The sequence below is a fragment of the Tamandua tetradactyla genome, chromosome 12 (assembly GCF_023851605.1).
Source record: "Tamandua tetradactyla isolate mTamTet1 chromosome 12, mTamTet1.pri, whole genome shotgun sequence".
NCBI classification, from domain to species: Eukaryota; Metazoa; Chordata; class Mammalia; order Pilosa; family Myrmecophagidae; genus Tamandua; species Tamandua tetradactyla.
The window spans coordinates 86621809-86643034 of record NC_135338.1 but is presented as its reverse complement, the minus strand read 5'-3'; the positions used below and the strand labels follow the sequence as shown (position 1 = coordinate 86643034).

General features: G+C 41.8%; 1 long non-coding RNA gene across 2 annotated transcripts in view; it reads right to left on the bottom strand.

Annotated features, from left to right (window-relative positions):
• Positions 1-21226, bottom strand: part of LOC143652456 (uncharacterized) — a 302503-nt gene that overhangs the window by 150107 nt on the left and 131170 nt on the right. For both annotated transcript variants that reach the window (XR_013160678.1, XR_013160679.1), the window contains exon 3: positions 21048-21217. This is a non-coding gene — a long non-coding RNA (uncharacterized LOC143652456). The remainder of the gene's footprint in view (positions 1-21047; positions 21218-21226) is intronic.

The following is a 21226-nucleotide window of genomic DNA, read 5'->3' as shown; positions in this document are numbered from 1 at the left end:
TCTGAGCCTGGCAGTGAGTGCATCTGTCAGCTTCGCAGCATGGATCCGTGGCATATTTACGGTTGCAATGATGGCTCGCTCCTTCCCACAGCTGTTGCAGTCAGTCGCTCTCTCACCCTCACCACCACCTGAATGGAAACTACCCAACTAGATAGGCTGACTTCCAGTGGCATGTGAAAGCAAGGCTTGTCCTGCTGTCATCCCACTGTCCTCCTCATCCCTCTGTCACAGTATTTAGGGGCCACAGATGTGCCATTGGAGTAGCATCTTGCCGTTGGGCTACAGCTACACGAGTATTAATATTCCAAGGAAGCCATTCATTCATTCATCCATGCACACATTCAACAAGCATTTACCAAGAGTCTCCTCCACGCTGGCCATTCCTCTAGTCATTAAAATTCAGTTGTAAATCCGCCTGCCAATCCCTGCCCTCCTGGAGCTCACCTATCTCATGCCTTCCACATGGGTAGCTTTGTGAACTATTAGCACTCTTCTGTTTCTACTAATTTCTTAGAAGCTAAGAGGAAATGACAGCTGGGTGTCTGCCAAAGATTTCTTTATTTAGAGCTTTCCATAGGCCAGGAAGAAAGACAGGGCAGCCCTGCTGTGCCTGCTCAGGATATCCCCACAGTTCCTGAAGTGGGAAGACCCAGCAGAGTGTGCAAGGCCAGTGGCCTGGAAGAGGAGAGAGGCACTAGCATGCTCATCAGGCCCCTGTTATGTGCCAGCACTTCCCAGGACTCTGGGCACATGGACACAAACCAGACAGACAGCTCCCAAGGAAGTGACCTTCTAGCCAGTGTTGGAGTTGAGGGAGACAGATCAGAAAGTACACAAACACAAATACGAATAGTTGCCAAAATGATGCAGACTGAAAAGGAAGTCTGGGACCTGGGCCCAACCCTTCACCTCTCTGGCCTCAGGATCCTCATCTATAAAATGGGCAATTCTGGACCACCTTCAAGGTCCTTTCTGGTTTACAATTCCATTTTATTTTGCCTCTGGGGCTATGTTTGCATCCTCCCTATCCTCCCGCAGCCCCCAGCCTGCTCCTTCTGTCCAAACCCCCCTATCCAAGTCCTTGATGACACCTTCCCATTCTAGACACACAGTCCCTCATATCCAGCCCATAATATAAGAATAATCGTGCACACTTGAGAAACACTTAACAGTTACAAAGAGCTTTCCTCATCGGATCACATCATCTTTACACACGTGAAGATCAAGGTGTCATTCTTTCCCTTTACAGATAAAATCATCTGAGGCTCAGGGAAGTGAAATCTGAGAAGCAGGAATGAGCAATTAAACTGAATTCAAAACCAGGCCATCTCCCTCCAAAATTGTATAGAATGCTGTTTAGGAAATACGTGTGGAAGGAAAAAATAGAGGAGTGCAGAAGAAAGAAAAGTAGAGTCCTTTGGTGAACAAAAGGAAATCCATTGTTGGTGCAGAGCACCTCAACACATGGAGCCACTAACTAAGGCGGGAAAGGTGAAAGCCTGCTCCAGCCACCCAGCGAGGCAGCCGAGAACATTCCGGCCCACAACTGATATTTGACTCTGTTGGTTCCAGTGGCCTATGCGGTCTGTCTCCAGCATGTCTGTGAATCTATGCAGTGCCACACTTGATGTGGGGGAGTTTACAGAGACAGATGCTTTTGGCCAGTGTATTGGTTTGTTAAAGCTGCTGGAATGCAATATACCTGAAATGGAATGGCATTTAAAAGGGAATTTATTAAGTTTCAAGTTTACAGTTCTAAGACAATGAAAATGTCCAAACTAAGGCAACCAGAGAAAGATACCATGACTCAAGAAAGGGCCAAAGATGTTCAGGGTTTCTCTCTCCACTGGGAAGGCACACAGCGTCGTCTACCAGCTTTCTCTTCAGGCTTCTTCAAACAGCTTTCCCAGAAGCATTTTCTTTCTGCATCTCCCAAGGTCTCTCTCTGTATTGGCTCTGAAACTTTTTTCCAAAATGATTACCTCTTAAAGGGCTCAGTAAGCAACCCCACCTTGAATAGGTGCAGATGCATCTCCATGGAAACCATCTAATTGAAAGGTCCCACTTACATTGAGTGGGTCACATCTCCATGGAAACAACTTAATAGAAAGTATCCCACCCAGCAATATTGAAACAGGATTAAAGAACATGAATTTTCTAAGATACACAACAGTTTCAAACCAGCACAGCCAGCAAGTATAAGGAACCCCTGAGCCTCCCTCCTCAGGAACCAGATTCACCTATCATCAGAGCACGGCTACTTCCATTAGCACCAATGCCCATCTCAGGGGCTAGTTCTGAGGTGGGGGTAGGGGGTGCTCTGCTAAAGCACACCCAGGTGCAGAGACAGAACAAGGAGACCAAAGAGAGCCTGGAACCCACCTACTCAGAGTTTTCCTTCCTTTGCAGAATAAATCCAAACTAAAGCCCCAAGGAGATTAGCAAGCCAGTCCCTTGTCATCTCTAAACCCCATTCAGAGATGTAAGATTATCACAAGCTCTTCTGTGATCAGCACAAACGCACAGATCCTGCACAGTGAGCATGAGCAGTTATTAACTAATACAAGGAAAAAGAATGTATATGACTTGAAGGCAATTAAAAGCGTTGTCTTAATAAGCTGAGTATGAAAGATCCAGCTAAAGGCGTAGTTTGTCTTTTTCTATTTTCCCACTTGAATTAAGTTTATTTCAGTTTTCTTTACACACTTGGACCAGTAACCCACCTTCAACATCAGCATCATCAGCGTCATTGATGCAGATTGATTCACCTTAGATGTTTAATCTTCTTCCTTCATTTTGCAGGTGAGTCACTGTTATTTCCACAGTCGCTTGGCTACCAGAGCTATTGCAAAGCCCACACCTGTCCAGGCTGCCTCTCCATGGAAAGTAATTCACTCCACCTTTATCCCGCACAGCAAAGCAGAGTGGCCATTGTACAAGGACTTGAAAAGCACCAAAACCTACCCCCTGCTCTCACCTCACTGAACTGATTTCTTCTTCTAGGCTGCGAATTTGAATGAATGTTTGAAGGAGTTGACCACAGAACCACTCTTTGTGGAAGGGAATTAACATTTTAAACTATTGCTAGCTAATAAATGTTTTATTCTCAGCGCTTCAACTCAGCCAGCCCTGAGTGACAGACAGGGGGACAGGTGTGGGGTTTCAGGGAAAAGTCCTCCAAAAATGGCAGTTACAGGGGAAGTCAGGTCAGCAGGTATGACAGCAGTGACTAACTTTTTTCCCAGTTGTGACATACTTCTCAAGGTTCTTGCCTTTGTGGATTTCCCTCCTGTACTAAACCCAGGCCCTGGGGCCAGTCTGGGGTCTTGTAAAGCCTGGTAGCTTCTACCTTCGCTGTTGGAGAGGCTGCTTGTAGGAGGTGTAGTGGGTTGAATGGTGTCCTCCAAATAGATATGCCCACAGCCTACAGGATCTTTATGGTTATAATTAAGGTAAAGATGTTGAGATGAGATCATCCTGGGTTATTCAATTACAAGTGTCCTTATAAGAGGCCAACAGAGGAGAACATGACAGGGTGAACATGGTGGCAGACACTGGAGTGGTGCAACCACAAGCCAAGGAACTCCTGGAGGCCCCAGAAGCTGGAGGAGGCAAGAAATGATCCTCTCTTAGAGCCTTCAGAGAGAGTACAACACTGTAGATACCGTGATTGCAGAATTCTGGCTCGAGAATAATTTTCTGCTACTTTAAGCCACCCAGCTTGTAGTAATTTGTTACAGGAGTCCCTAGGAAATGGATACAGGAGTCTTGAGCTTCCATGTAAAAAAATGCACCTGTCCTGCAGGGGAGAAAAAGCCTTGAGACTATCTGGTGAAAGACAGAGGCCCATCATTCCCATCAACCCCCCAAGACTCCAGCCCCATCACTGTGTGGCTACAGTCCTAAGAAAGGCCACACGCAATTGCCCAGCCCATGGAAAATAATGAAGTGGCTGTTGTTTTAAGCCTCAGATCTGAGGTGGTTTCTTACACACCACGAGATCACTGAAAGAGGAGGCTATGGAGCAGGTCAGACATAGGGCATCCTGGGCTCCTGAGAGTTGAAAAGAAAGCACTGGAATAACAGAACATTTTCAGAGAATGAGGGTGAGGAAGGCTGCATTGTCCACCAGCCCCGGTATTTAAACATTGAGCCCCACAGCCAGAGGAGGCATGGAAAAGTCATCTGGCCAAGGTAGGGAATGCAGAGGCAACAGTAATCTCAGCAATCAGACTGTGTAAAAATGAAATGCATGATGATCTGAAGTGCATTAATTACTGCAAACTTAGCATCTTAAAACCACATGAATTTATATCTTACATTTCTGGAGGTCTGAAGTCTCAAATGAGTCATATTGGATGTGGTATGTCAACAAAAGACTTGTTCCTCATCTTAGTCTGCATTCCTGTGGCTGTGAATCCACTGTAAATAGGACCCTTTGAAGATGCCATTTACATCTTTGAAGATGCATTTACCTTCAAAGGAGGTGTGGACTCCTTTGTGAATGGGTTCTTCTAAGATCCTAGTTATGTGTGGCCAAACAGAATAAAGGGGGTAGGAGACCTTAGTCTATGATTGGAGGCCTATCAAAGAGAAGCCAGAAATCAAAGGCAGCCATGGGAAGAGGCCAAGGACATTGTCATGTGATGGAAGACTGACATCAACAGATGCCTACAGATATCGGGAGAAACATGGCCTTGCCAACTTCTTGTTTTGGAGTTCTGGCCTTCAAAGTCTTGAGACAACAAAAGCTTATTGTTTAGGTCAACCCAGCATGTGGTATTTGTCATAGCAGCTCTGGCAGACAAGGACATGGGACTAAAATCAAGATGTCAGCAAGTCTGCATTCCTTCTGAAAACTCTAGGGACCCTTCATGTCCCTGTACTTTCCAGCTTCCATAGGCTGTCTTTAATCCTTAGCTCATGACCTTCCTCCATCTTCAAAGTACATCACTCTAAACTCTGCTTTCATCCTCATATCCTCCCTCTCTAACTCTGATCCTCCGGCACCCCTGATCTTATATTGAGTCTACTTCAATAATCCAAAATAATCTCCCTCTTCTCAAGATCCTTAATTTAATCTCATCTACAAAGTCCCTTTTGCCATACAAGGTAACATATTCACAGTTCTAGGGACTAGGCATATTCATCAAGGAAGAGTTGGGAAATGGGAGTGGGGGAGCATTATGCAGCTGGCCACACTACCTTATATTTAATGAAGGTTTTCTATGAGTGAGGCACTGAGCTGAGTGCTTGCTATCTTACTTGATCCACAAAGAGTGCCAGGAAGCACTTTCATTTTGCCTAATTACAAGGGAAAACTGAAGCTCAGAAAGTCAAGGTTGATCCACATACAGCTTACAAGAGAGTTCTCATCAATGTGACTGATTCTAAAGTCTGTGTTCTCAACCCCTGTCTTTGTTTGTCCAGCTGCTATGACAAATATCACTCAACGTGTGTGCCAAAATGATGGGAATTTATTGCCCCACAGTTTTGGAGACTAGAAGTCTCTCAAATCAAGGCATCAAGAACTGACACATCATTCAGTTCATCCGTGTTGGGTTCCAACCTGTCCTTGATCTCCTGCATTTTGTATCTATCTTCACTTCCTAACAGCCTGTGCTGTGGACATGAAGTCCAAGCATCAGATGAGAAGACAATAGCACAATACCCTTACAGAAACTGTTTAATCAGCTCCCACAATTATGTAATGTCAAATCCCTGTAACAGATATATAGATATTCTCATAGTGGTTCTCATTATCTAGTTTAACCTTAACTGATAAAGAAGGGCACTGAGATGGGACATTGAAGTTTATGAGCAATCACAATAATTACTGACATTTATGGAACATTTCCTACTTTTCCAGTAATGTGCAAAATATTTTACATAATCTCACCAGTCCTTGTAATATGCCTAGAAGTAGCTTCTGCTGCCTCCAATTTTCACCAGCAGGAAATTATCTTAGAGTTCACAAATGTAGAAAGTCACAACACTGGATTCAAATCCATTTCTTTGTAATGGTCACCATGACATTCTGTCTCTATAGTGGTACGAGGGGCCTTGTGAAGGCCCCACCTGTTTCCAGTGATAGGGGAAAACCTCGGGGCCATGAACAAACACCAGAAAATTCCAGAAAAGGGGCTAAGCACATGTTACACAAAGGGAAGGGAAAGGAAGCGTAGAGGGAAAGGTAATTTGGGAACTACTGAAGTTGAGACAATGAGAAATTTTAAGGTGTTTTTCCTAGTCATCAGGTAAAAATTAACACATATATCTAGCTCCATGAAAAATGTTTTCTGTGCTTTGAATTTGTATAGTGGTGCTCTTGTCATATAAATCAGATGCCTGTGGATGGGAAATCATATGAAAAATTGCAGAATGAGGCATCATTTTAAGTTTGTTACTTGGGGCAAGAAGAAATGTTTCACCTCTCTGGTGGGTGCAGGGGGAGAGTCATTAAGAAGCCATCAAGGTCTCTACGTGGCTGATAGAAGAGAGGCCCAGAACTAGGGAAGGATTCTGTGTGTGATGGAGATAGCAGGAATAACCGCAGAGGGAAAGGAGCAGAGACTGCTCTGCCCTGTCTGTAAACTCTGGATAACCTGGAAGAAACCAGAAACCAGACAGAACCCAGAAGCTGGAAGTCACGTGATGTCCAGGTGATATGGCTTATAAAAAAGGGGCCAAGAGGCCAGACTTTGGGAAATGAAATGGGCTAGTGGCAGGTCAAGGAGCAAAAGAAGCAGTAAAAGTTGAGTGATTTCTTGTGTGATTAAGGGTTTATTTGGTGTTATCTGGAGTTAGAGGGAAATACGATAGGGGAGCACAATTTCTAGGCTTCTACATATGCCTTCCCAAGCTTTATAGAATAAAGCAGCTAAAGCAGGTTTTATGTAGAGATTATTATTTTAACCTCTTGACCTACCCCCTCCAAAAAGTAAAAGGCCTCATTTACAATCACTATCTGAAACATCTGGGAATTAGGCAACAGTGTTTCCTAAATCTTCTCAGAGAGAATTATCAATAACAAGTAGGTGTAGCTGCTTTGATATAAGCAAAAACAGTCACTTACTGCTGAAGCCTTGCCAGATAAAGTTCTATATTTTTATAAAGTCATCTTAGCCGTTCTAAGATGTAAATTTCTTTCATATTCTGATATTTCTTTCCCCATAAGCACAGTCATTTATTTCTGATAATCATACGTGCACACACACACACTGGAATCAACACATTTTCCCCCAGGATAACATGTTTTGATTGGTGATTTCATAAACATGAGAAAGATACTTAGTTTTAAAAATAGACAAATATGGGGAAATGATTTAATATAGGAGGTAGATTAATTTTAGCCACTTATTATACAATAATGATTTTAACTGCAATTTCCATCCCTCCCACTGAAAATGGTTATAGTTATTATTCTTCAACAGATTTGCAATTTTTCTACACTCTCAGATTTTAACGAACGTAAATTAAAAAGCCACAACTCTTGACGCTTTAAAATTTTAACTGTACGTTTTCCTAGATCCTTAATTTAAAAATTGAATCGTGCATGCCAGGGATTTAATATCTATGCCAGCATTACTAAATAGCCACACACATTTTTTTAACATTCAAGAAAACACTCATGAACATTAAGTTTATTCTTAGAGGCGTGTCTTAACACAATCCAATCTACCACAAAACTCATTTACATATTTCAAAATCAAGATTCCAAAGTATTAAGTATCTAGGTTTCAAAGATCTATGAACAAAAATAGTTTTTTTTCTAAAACAACAACAAAAACTTGAAGAGTAGAGAAACCTAAAACAGTAACACAATTCACAATGGAATAGAAGTTAGTATCCTCTTCTTCCATGCATTCAAAGGATGGCCCCAAGGCTGAACAAAGAAAACAAAATTGATACTTTAAGAAAACATCTGAGAGCTCCTAATGCATTTGGGAGCAGGTGTCCAGGCAGCCAAACGGAACTTGAGGGTCACTGGAAAGGAATGTCGGAGCTGAGTTATTAAGTTTAAGCAGAAAATATGGCCTGAAAGTTCAGCTTCGAACGAATTAAGGATGTGCCAAGGAATGAGTGAAATATTTTCTCTCTGAGGCTCAGGGTTAGCAGGTTGAGATCCGGCATCTGGGCCTGATTACATGTGTTTTAGGTGACAGGTGGCTTTAGGAAATGGAGTCCTGGTTTGGGCTTTTAAAATATTTTCCTGGGAAGGGTAAATGATTCGATAACTTGCCAGTTTCCCTTCTGAGGGCTGTTTGAAAAACAAAAAAACACATCTTAAGCCACATCAAAGTTGTTTCCCTGGCAGGCAGAGGCAACATCTTCAACTCTGACACTTGGACACATAACGTTTCCCTCCCGGTATTTTGAAATCTGTTCTGTGCACGACTGTAGATATCAGTTACCCAGGCCTATTGTTATATTTATATCATATTTCTCAGCCATTTTTTTTTAATTCTTGATTTTCATGAGTCCGAAAACTGTTACTGCCCAATGAGTTCCTAGGGGTGTAGCCACTGATGTGAAGCCAGAGAAAATCATCTCAGCTTTGGCACCAAAAATAACAGGATGGAGAGTCATTTCGACTTTTAGAAATAAAAGCGATGCTTTCTAGAGTTCTTGTCAAGTCAAAGGTCGTCTTGCTCAGATCAAAGATGATGGATGATCTAGTCATACTTATTTTCCCTTTTCTTTGTTTTTACTGTTTTAAGCTGTTTCTCTTGTTGCTGGGGGGAGGGAGTTTATGGTCGCTGTTTTTGTTTTGGTTAGATCTTTGCTTCTCCTTACATTTCATTCAAAACAACGTTAAGTCTGACGTTATGAGCCATCTAGAAGTTCCGCTTTGCCCTGCAGGATGAATCTTAAAGAGTTGAATTAAGAAGTTTTCCAGCTGATTGGTCAACTTTTTTTTTTCCTCTTCTCATTTTAGTTCATTTCTCAAGGTTATTCTTTTCGGAAACAGGTATTCTTCAGTTAAATGATGTGTGTGTGTGTGTGTGTGTGTAACATCAGCTAGTTAAGTTCATCTTTCTCCTCTCCTGGGCAAGGAATAAAGCCTTCCAAACATTAGGCAAGAGGAAAAGGGAGAGACTTTCTCTTAGCACCTTACTCCCCACCCCTGACTGTTCCCATGGTCCAGTTTGGATTGCTTGTTCAAGGCTTCCCATTAAGGAAACCCCAGCCCTGGACACCCATATTCCAAGATATTTATTACTGAGCCCATAATTAACATTGGCTGCAAAACCTACCTACTGCAATGAATGTTTCCCTATTGCAACCAGGCTTACCCTCAACTTTAAATAAAGACAAATGAAGGATGGCCATAGGAGCGTATTGTAATCTCAGATGTTGTTTGAGTAAAAGGGATATCATAGACAATGATGTGAGAAGGGAGCAAGATCAGTTGTCTTTCTTCTGCTGTTCTGGAATAACATCATCTTTCTGTGTCCTGGACTCACAACAGAGCAATTAATGATCCTTGACAATGATAACCTACATTTTTTGTTTTATTTGGTCTTCTTTGAACATCTCCAATGCATTCTAAGTTTACAAAAGTTTAAAACTGGGATCTTGACAAACTCATATGAACTTTATTGGTTTTCTTGCTTCACTGGAGCTATAGCCCTGCTTTGAAAGAACTATGTGTTTTTTTTTATTTTTTTTATTTTATTTTTTATTTTTTTATTAACGGAAAGAAAAAAAAAAGAAATTAACACAACATTTAGAAATCATACCGTTCTACATATGCACTCAGTAATTCTTAACATCATCACATAGATGCATGATCATTGTTTCTTAGTACATTTGCATCGGTTTAGAGGAACTAGCAACACAACAGAAAAAGATATAAAATGTTAATATAAAGAAAAGAAATAAAAGTAGTAATAATAGTAAAAAACAACAACAACAAACAAACCAACAAGCAAACAAAAACAAAAAAAAACCTATAGCGCAGATGCAGCTTCATTCAGTGTTTTAACATGATTACTTTACACTTAGGTATTATTGTGCTGTCCATTTTTGAGTTTTTGTATCTAGTCCTGTTGCACAGTCTGTATCCCTTCAGCTTCAATTACCCGTTGTCTTACCCTGTTTCTAACTCCTGCTGAACTCTGTTACCAATGACATATTTCAAGTTTATTCTCGAATGTCTGTTCACATCAGTGGGACCATACAATATTTGTCCTTTAGTTTTTGGCTGGATTCACTCAGCATAATATTCTCTAGGTCCATCCATGTTATTACATGGTTCATAAGTTTATCTTGTCTTAAAGCTGCATAATATTTCATCGTATGTATATACCACAGTTTGTTTAGCCACTCTTCTGTTGATGGAGATTTTGGCTGTTTCCATCTCTTTGCAATTGTAAATAACGCTGCTATAAACATTGGTGTGCAAATGTCCGTTTGTGTCTTTGCCCTTAAGTCCTTTGAGTAGATACCTAGCAATGGTATTGCTGGGTCATATGGCAATTCTATATTCAGCTTTTTGAGGAACCGCCAAACTGCCTTCCACAGTGGTTGCACCCTTTGACATTCCCACCAACAGTGGATAAGTGTGCCTCTTTCTCCGCATCCTCTCCAGCACTTGTCATTTTCTGTTTTGTTGATAATGGCCATTCTGGTGGGTGTGAGATGATATCTCATTGTGGTTTTGATTTGCATTTCTCTAATGGCCAGGAACATTGAGCATCTCTTCATGTGCCTCTTGGCCATCCGTATTTCTTCTTCTGGTAGGTGTCTGTTCAAGTCTTTTTCCCATTTTGTAATTGGGTTGGCTGTCTTTTTGTTGTTGAGTTGAACAATCTCTTTATAAATTCTGGATACTAGACCTTTATCTGATATGTCGTTTCCAAATATTGTCTCCCATTGTGTAGGCTGTCTTTCTACTTTCTTGATGAAGTTCTTTGATGCACAAAAGTGTTTAATTTTGAGGAGCTCCCATTTATTTATTTCTTTCTTCAGTGCTCTTGCTTTAGGTTTAAGGTCCATAAAACCGCCTCCAGTTGTAAGATTCGTAAGATATCTCCCTACATTTTCCTCTAACTGTTTTATGGTCTTAGACCTAATGTTTAGATCTTTGATCCATTTTGAGTTAATTTTTGTATAAGGTGTGAGATACGGGTCTTCTTTCATTCTTTTACTTATGGATATCCAGTTCTCTAGGCACCATTTATTGAAGAGACTGTTCTGTCCCAGGTGAGTTGGCTTAACTATGTGGTTTTTAATCATATCTGTACAAGGCACTTCATGGCTGGATGGATTCATTTCCAAATTTGGGATATCATAGGCCAGTAGTTTTTGTTTTCATTGGGTCTCTTGTGAACAGGTTTTCTTCATTTTAGTGCAATATCTTTTGCATTCCATTTTGGAACACAGAGTAGTTGATATTAGTAAATCTTGGTATGAGCCAGAGAGAGAAACAGAGTAGGAAAGGGCCTACACCAGAGACTTTCCCACTCCTTGGACTTACTGCATCAGAAGCTTCAGGCCAGTTTTGGAACACAGAGTCCTGGGCTTTCCCACTGAGGAGTCTAATTTAGTAGATCTGAGTTAGGGCCCAGAAATCTTGTTTATTCTAGGCTGTCCAGATGATTTTCACTGACTTCTACTTGATGCAAGAATTTATCAATAATACTTAAATCAAATATTATTTAAATCAAATTGAATTGATTTGAATTTCATAGGAGAATACCATCAGAGCATCCACAAATCAAACTCTTTAAATCTTAGCATTAAATGTGCCCTCAGAAATTATTGTGTTAATTCCTCTTCTTTTGCACCCAGAGAAAAATTTAAGTGAATTCCTCAAATATATATCTGAGATAGCAACCAAGGGTGAGACCGGGACGTGGGTTTCCTAAAGCTAAATTCCTGAATCCCCACCTTTACATCTCCTATGGAGGCTATTCAAAACCAGCCTAGAACTCCCAGAATTCCTAAAATGGACAATCTCTGGGGCCCTTTCACAGGATCCCCCACTGCCTGCAAACTCACAGCTTCTTCCCAATAGTTTCCTTGTTTTCTTAATAGCATGCACTGTGATTTGGGGAATTTAGGTTATCATTGGGACTAGTTTAATATTAAACATTAAATATTGGCATTAATAAGGAGTTTTATTAATTTCAAAAGCACCATGTAACAAATTATGCTACAGCTGAATATACATTTACATAAATGTTAAATAATGCTCTTCGTAATTACCTTATCACCAAAGGAAATCTGCATTTTCATAGAAATTAAAAAAAAAATAGCATAGCTGAAAAAAATGTTTATGGAATTAGAAAGTTCAGAGAATTTCATAGCAACAGAAAAGAACCCCAGGGAGAGGTTTTTCCTTTATGAAGAACTTGCAGAGTTTATAATTTATGGCTTTCCCACTTGCCTCTTTTCTTTCCGACCTCCTGTCCCAGTTTTCAGTAGCATTCATTAAGCCAGTCACATTTGCATTGAGGTAACCTTGAGTATCTCCTTTCTCAGTAAACAAATCCCATTTCTCCCTACAGAAATCCAGGCAGGGAATAGGCTCCTACTGGTCACAGTTTTGCTCTCTGCTCTTAAATGGGTCCAGAACTGAATTTTTAACTGCTTTTTTTTTTTTTTAATTTGAACAAGGGTTCGGCTTCTACCCTCTCTTCATTAGTAGGGAATTATTTTCTGCTTTCAAAAATACTATTTCTAAATGTTTGTGGGTGTCTTCGAAATTAAAAACACTGGGAAAAGGCCAGAATATTCTAGTCAAAATAATGGAGTGGATGATGAAAACTGGAAAATGAATATGAATATTTATCCTGAAATCATGGCATCAAATTGCAATTACGGGGTTCTGGTTCCAGACAAGAGGGGGTGAGCACATAACACCTCAACTCTTCCCTGGAATGCAATTAGAGAAATCAGCAGAACACACATAGTGCCTTTTGAGGGCTCTGAAATGAAATCTTCACAGACACACTGGGGAAGGAGACCAGTAGTCTTCCCCAGTTTTTCTTTCTTTTTCTCTGTTCTTTCATGCCCCAGCTGCCAAGCCATCTCGTGGCTCTAATGACAGTGCCCAAAACAGTGACAGCAGAGTGACCTAAAACCCTGAAGGAAAGGAAACTTTTTCTCTAATCAAAAGAGCTGTGGTCTAAAAGGGCAGCCTGAAGCATCCAGCCTCGTGTCCTCACTACATGTCCATTTCCATAGAACCTTCTCAACTAGCCTTCCGCCTGCAGACCACCTTGGGTCCTGCTGTCAGGTATGTCCTGTCCCATTCATCTGGTCAGTGACCCACACCAGCACTGCTTGAGGAACCTTCGAGACCAGAGCCCCTAGGTCAGGGGGTAGCAGTCAGTTAGCACTCTGACATCAGTCTGCTTTTATATTCTATTATGTAAGAGTATAAACCAAAGTAAAAAATTCAGTGAATCTAATAAAAAAGTTGTTTGCCAGATATATTTAAAGACCTCTTTTGTTTAGAAGGACAGGGATAAATATAACAGGGACCTAAAAGTGGCCAATTAGTTCCTAAACAGGACTAGATGCTAGAATGTTTCCTTCAGTTGAGCCACAGAAGTTTGTCTCAGCCTTATTTTCTCAGATAAAAGGACATAATTATGAATGGGTTATTTTATCACAGCTTGAATCCTTATGTCTTGGAAAAAGAGACAGAAACATGAGCTGACACTAACTACAAGTCTACCTTTTGCTCACAACGAATCACCTTTTTTATCTGAAAGCAGTAAAATTACAAGGAATATTTGAAAGGGCAGACCAGTCCAGGGGTATCATCCTGTCTGGGTTTTAGACTGAGATGGCCCTAGGAAGTCTTGAAAGCAAAGGCTCACAGCTACTTCTTTCGTTACACTTTCCTAGAGGACTTTGCCATCTTGTTGGCAGTTGTCCTTTCACCACAAGCCCACACTACATCCTGGGTAACTTCAGAGCCCAGGTAGATGGCCATCCAATACCTCACCTTCTTGACTTTCTCAACTCCATGACCATCACCCGTACTCCACATCATTCACACCCAGACCTTGCACTCACTCCAAAGAGACTATACTCCTTTTCACCATAATTCCTGGCCCTTTTCTGGCACCTTCACCCACTCTTTCCAGAATCACAGTCTCATCCCTAGATCACTTTTGTATCACTCAGTTTAACTGTCCCTGACTTTCTTTCTTCCTTCTTAGCCCTGTCGGAAACCCAGAGTTGCTATTTGAATGTGTCCCAGAACAAGGCAATTCTCAATACCTTGTACTCCATCCTTCTACGGTCCTCTGCCAGCCAAGTCACAAGCTCACTCAGTGGTGCATTCTCTTTCCCATAGGACTAAAAATACTGTGCCATAAAAGTCACGCCAATCAGGCTGATTGAGCAGACACACGTTTGTGATTTTTACCCTGAACTGGACCAATAGTTCCATTCAGAAATGCATTGCTCTCTTTTCAACCACATTGATAGCACTCTCAGTAGACAAACATGGTCCTACTTCACTGAGACTTCCAGCTCCCTTCCTTGTCAGCTCAGTTACATGTTCCTTCTTTCTCCACAAGTCCATCCTGGCTGTGTCCCACTCCTTGACCTTTTTTACTATCTTGCATCCAACTTCTTTTAGGAGACCCATCCAACCCATCACCTGCACTGTTCCATCTTTCAACACCAGTCCACTCAAGCTACCATCACAAGGTTTCTCTTCTAGACACAAATGTGGCGATATTTTCATCTCTGGCCCTGCTGTCGTTTTATTTTTAGACATCCGCTCCATCTTGTAACATCCGCTTCTTTTCAACCTAGGTAATCCAAGCCTCTGCCGGAGACTAGTGACTTATTCTCCCTTCTGCTAGCTCATTGGCTCCTACCTCTTACCCTTGCCCACCACACATCCGCTCTCACAGGTCTCACCAGAAACAACCCTTGCCTACGTCACCATCACCCGATCCTACCCCTCAGTGTGTTTGGCTACCCTTCCCTCTCCGTCACGCCCCGACCCCTCCCCTTATGATCTGTATATATTCCGGGGCTCCCTGAGCCTCGGGGTCTTTAGCTCCTGGGAGGTCACGGCTTAAACTTCTACCAACATTAAAGCTACCCTGCCTTAAGCCTTAATTGACTCGGCCTCCAGTCCTTCAGACCCGCAGTGGTCCCCTGCCCACACTCTCCCGACCCAGACCCCCGAGCTCGAACCCCCTCAGCGACCCGGAGTTCTATTTGCCCCTGCTTCTGCGGGGAGGACGGGCTGCAGGTCAGGCGGTTCCATTGCGGGGGATCGTGACCAAAGCCGCACACAAACGTCCTCAATGAAGAATGTCAACATTCTATGCACTTCCTTCACTACAAATTCACTTCTCAAACCTTGCAAGTCATGGCTCTGACTTTTTAATTGCATGATAAGTGAAATTTCTCAGTCCTCATCTAACACTACTTTTGCTACATTTAACATTATTGCTAATTCATTTTATTTTTATGCCCTAACAATTTATTTTTAATTTTTATGGTTTAAATTTTTGTTAGGTAAATTTCAAATATATGCATAAAATTGAAAGACTAGTGAAACAAACTCTTATGAACCCATCAGCCTGCTTCAGCAACTCTCAATTCATTGTCAGTTTTGTTTTATCTATACCCTCTCCCACAATCCTTATTCAAGCTCATTTTGAAACTAATCCAATAAACCATATCATTCCATCAATAGATATTTCACTATATATCTCAAAAGGTAAGGAATGCCTTTGAAAATCATAATAAAATCCCATTGCCAAATAAGTTCTCAATATCCTCTAATATCCACGTAGTCCTTCAATTTTCCCTGTTGTAACAAAAATATTTTCTAATAGTTCGTTTCTTTGAATTAGATCAAATAGGTCTATAATGACAACTGACTGACTATGTTTACCTTTTTTCTTGCAACTTACTTAAAATACTGAATAATTTGTCCTGAAGAATTACCCACTGTCTAATTTTTATGATTGTAAAATATATTGCCATTTAAAATGTTTCTTTCTTCCTTATATTTCTTTTAGATTGCTAATTATATCTAGAGGTTTGATCAACCTCTAACATATTGTGTTCTTCTATCATGAGATACATAACTCCAGGTTGTCTCCCATTTTATGATGTTCTGAGTATTGATGAACATTATCTAGATCCATTATTTCAATCAAGGCTTCAAAATGATAATATTCTAATTCTATTATTTCTTCGTTTATTACCTGGACTACTTCTCACTCTGTCATTCTTGAAATTGGGCTCCCTTATTTAACAGTTTCCAACCAGGTGTTTCTATCAAGGAACTGAGCAGTTACCAACCAGGGGCAGTTCTAGACACCAGGGATATAGCTGTAAACACCACAGATAACAGTCTTTGCTTTCTGGAAGCTTATATTTCAGTGGCACTTAGTGCCTAGCACAGAGTAAATTCTCAGCTAACATCACCCATTGGATTTATTCATGGCTATCTTTTCTCTGAGCATCTCTCAAATGTCACTATCTCCATGGTTCTATTCAGTGTACACTGCTGTACTCTTCCTAAATGTTCTTATCCACTCTCATTATTGCAGAGATTACTACAAATAAGAGTTAATATTTGTTGAACACTTATAGTGGTACTGTCCTATGCTTAGTACATGTACTGCATCATTTAATTATCAAAACAATTTAATGAGGTAGATACTATTTGTGCCACTCTGACCTTTGTTATTGACTAAAAGCCACAGGTGCCAGCTCTGCAATTCATCACACCTTTCTACTGAGGCAATACTTTTGAGTGCTGCAGGGAAACTCAGGCAAGCCTGACACTAGGAGAGTTGGAACTCCTCTGACAAAAGACCTTGGCTCATGGACTCCCCATAGCCTTTCTGAAGGTCTTTACAACTTCTCAGGTGCTCCTCTCCAAACATCCCTGTCTCCTTCACCAGGCGTCATACCCACATCTTGGTATGAAGGCTTTCACACTTCTCCTGACTTCTTCCCTATGTTCTCTTTCAGAAATATCTAATAAATTATAAATATCTTCCAAGTTTAATCCTATCTTGGTATCTGCATCTAAGAGGACCCGAACTAATACACTATTACCATGAAACAAATTATCCCCAAAACTTGGGATGAAAATGATGGTTTTATTATTCTGTGGATCAAGAATTCTAGCAGAGTTTGGTGGGGTGGTTTGCTCTACTGCTTGAAGTCTGGGACCTTAGCTGAGAAGATTGGGTGGCTAAAGGTCACTCAACAGCTGGGGATGGAATCATCAAGAGGCATTTTCACCAACCAGTGCAGCAACTGCTGTGGGCTGTCAGCTGGCACTTTAGCTAGGGCCATTTATTAGAGCCTCTGTAAGAGGGCCTTGCAGCTTGGACATCCTCACCGCATGGCAGGCCCAAGGAGCTGGACTCCTTACATGGTGGATCAGAACTCCAAATGTGAATGTCCCGGTGGGCAAGGCAGATCTCACATTGCCTTTTACAACATAGCATCTAAAGTCACATTGTGAAAGTTTAAACCATTCTATTGGTTAAAGTAGTCATGAGCCAACCCAGAGTCAAGGTTGGGTGAAATGAACCCCAACTCTCAATGAGAAGAGGGTCAGAGATTTGTTTGACCCTGTTTTAAAGATGCCACATGACTTTAATAACAATTTTACAGATGAGGAAATTGAGGCACAGAGAGAGACTATTCCCCCAGGATCAAATAATCTAGCTTTAGAGCTTAACTTTCAAGCTGTATCGCCTCTCTTATACTTGAACTTATTACGCTCCTCAGATGTAATACCCTTAAACCACACTTTTCATCATGTAATTCTTCCGTGGCATATCATTCAATTTAACTATATAGACTCAAGCTAAAAACCTGGGTGTAAACTTTGACTTTTGACTCTTTCTTCACCATCATGCATGAACTTAATCAATTGCCCAGTCCATTTCTAACAGTCATGAATAGGTCATGTGAAGTCTGACATTACTGCATCTCTTCTGTTTTCATCAGTTGCAATAAAACCAGCTGAAACCTCATTTGTCATATGAGCAGGAAATTCAGTATCCCATATCTGAGCTGCCTTTTTCTGAATCTTCTAAAACATCAGGACTGGACATGTGCCCAAGCAATTGGAGACCCACTGAGGGACAAGCCCTGGTGGCAGCCTGCCTATGACTTTTTTCACTGCTAAATGATTGAGCTAGAAACACCAACCTCTGTCTGAATGGCTTTGTAAGTCCCTGCATGGCGAAGTCTCCCTTGCCTTGACCCTGGAATAAGCCAACATATTCCATGGTCTCTGAGTGCTTAGTCCCTTCAGTTACACACAGAAAGTCCTTTTTGAGACCTCTCTGCCAGTGGGCTCTCGGGGGCTCAAACTCTGGTGTCATCTATAGCCATAAACCCTCTTTCCAGTTTTGTGGAGGCCAAGCTACTTTCTCTCTCAACCTTCCCTTTCATACATGAGAGAGCCTGAGCTTCTCAAAGTAAAGCTTAGAACTCAGAAGCACTGACTTCTTTCTAGTTTCTTTACCTTCTCCAGAAAGAAAATACCATCTCTTCCTTCCAAATGACATACACTGAGTCTCCAACCCAGGGTCAAATAAGAAGACTCTGGTTTCTTGATCATCGAAGTAATGAAATAAAACACAGATGAAATCTTCATAAAGCTCCCTGCTACACAGACCAGTTCTGCCTTCTAAATATTTCTTGGCATCCTTCCCTCTTCTGTAGGCCTGCTCTTGGTATCCTACTCTGAGTCCTTGTCATCGCTCTCCTGGACTTCGTCAAGCACCATTCGCGAATGGTGCCCCAGGGCCCCAGGCAGTGTCCCAGGACCTCAGGAAGCTGAAGACAGGCAGCTCACCCATCCACCCAGCTCCAAACAGGGAAGCACCACTTCGGCTGGCTCCATAAAAACAAAAGGAGTTTGTAGCCAAAAAGAAAAGCTCTAGAAATCTCTAATCCAAAACAAAAATCGGGGGCGGTACCATGATGGCTAGTGCAGTAGCAGAGTTCTCACCTACCATGCCAAAGACCTGGGTTCGATTCCTGGAGCCTGCCCATGCCAAAGAAAAAGCAGTTAAAACAAAAATTTGGCCTGCTTAATACCCTGAAAGGGTTCCCCAGAGGCTCAAAATGAAGTCCAGCATCTTTGTGATGCAAGGACCACCATAATCTGTCCCCCACCTCCACCCCTACTTCTCCAGCATCTTCCTCTTATACATTGTCTTCCAAACAGCACCAAAGAGTGTGTCCCAGCCCTGGGCTTTTGCTCATACTCTCCCCTCCACCTGGGACTGTCCACCCAACCTCTATTCAAGCTAATAAAATCCATCTGGGCACCATCTCCACCAGAAAGCCCGAAGCCTTTCCTCCCTCCAGCCTCTGCCAGTTTCGATGTTAATCCCCTGTGCTCCAAAACCATGCTGTAAATTATGACTACTGTTTTATAAATATAAGAGCATAAGCATGTCCTATCTTTGTATTGGGGCCTCTTAGAGAACCGGCCTATATTTGAGCCACATTTGTAAATCTTCGGTTTAGCAGAGTGCCCAGCTAAAACATGTGCTGCCTGCCTGTGAAAAGAATGGGGAAAGATGAGTGGGAAAAGCTTTCCTTGGCCAAACAAGGACCTCTTGTTCTGTTTGCAGTTCATCCAGCCTTAGACGCTGCTACGATTCTAATTCCACTGCACTTGGCCATGACCCCGGAGACACCCCATCTCCCACCCCCACAAAATATAATGCAATCCTGCGTGACTTAAAAGGCTCCTGACTGGCTTCAGGGTCATTATTATGAACATCAATTGCCTCCATCACAGCAAGAACAGATGCAGATATTATTAGAGACTTCTGGGTGACAGAATGCTGGATAAACAAATGTATACTGCATTATGTACAGAAAGAGACTGAAATGTGGAGACATGAAGAAAACTGGGTGCTGAGTCCGATTGAGGAGTTGGACATCAAAGAAATCCCCCACGATTTCTACACCCATCACGTGAATCACATAGAATTTGTCACGGAGCTGAGCAAGTAAGTCCAAATAAATGCCCCCCACTAGATGGGGATTTGAATGCACAATCAGCATTCCGGAGCACACACGGACAGTTTCAAAGAGACTGCTCCATCATCTCATTGTTAGGACGGAAATCTTACCCAGCCAGTCTCTTTCATTATCCAGCACTGCAAAAAAGCCCCCCATGAGTGGCTGGGAAATCCTCAACTTCTGCATGTGTCCAGATTTACTTCCAGCCAGGAGTTGCCTTGTGTATCTCCAGTTTCTTTTAAAATAACTCTTCCCAGGGTTGTTCTTTCTCTTTCTCTTTTGTTGCATCTCTCATGCATAATTTTTCATTACATATGATTTACTAATTTATACGTTTATCTTTAAAATAGATCTAACTGGCAAGTCTGCACATGACAGCAATGGGTTGTCATATGGATTTGGACATATCCATTGTCTTCCATAACTATACAAGCCCTGTGGATGAAACGCAGAGTCCAGCAAAGACCACAAGGACCCCTTGCCCCAGCTATTGCTCCCACAGACAAAAAGAATGCACCTGTGAATTTCTCTGTTTTAACGGATATTTGGTTATGGAAAATAGACATTTGGGCAATGGGTTTGCAAATCCAGTCATACCACAATAATAGCACAACAGGAAATCTAGCTACTAAAATGAATAAATTGAGCCTTTCGGGATTTTTGAAATTACAATGAAAAGGGAGAAAAAGCTTTACATACTGCGTGTGTGTAATGTGCACAGGTGTGTGTTTCTTCACGAATTTTCCAATGTCAGTGAGAAAATCCCACATTCACACCACAGCTAAGGCCATAGGTTTGAACAATGCCCTTCACGTGGGTTTAATGTGCTTTGTAAATACAAGTGTAATTGGTATTTAAGGGACCATTTTAAATTGCCGGCACCCCATCTGTCTGAGCACGGGTAATCTCATTTCTCTGCAGAGCACGCTGCAGTCTGACAACAGGTCTTGCGGCGGAGGGTCTTGCATGTCAGCGTGGGCCGAAATGCGTCCTGAACATAGCCACACCCCCCACGCCAGCGGGGACCCCCAATCACTCACCACCTGTAAATCCTTTGCTCATGCCTCATTGCTGACGGACAATACATTCATTAAGCTTCTGGTTAAAAAAAAAATGTTATCCTCAAGCAGCTGTAATGGGGAGGAGTGGTTCCTGCTTCCGTGCGTTCCAAGGGATCTCACAGTCCTGTCGTTCTTCCCTTGGCATCCCACTGGAAAAA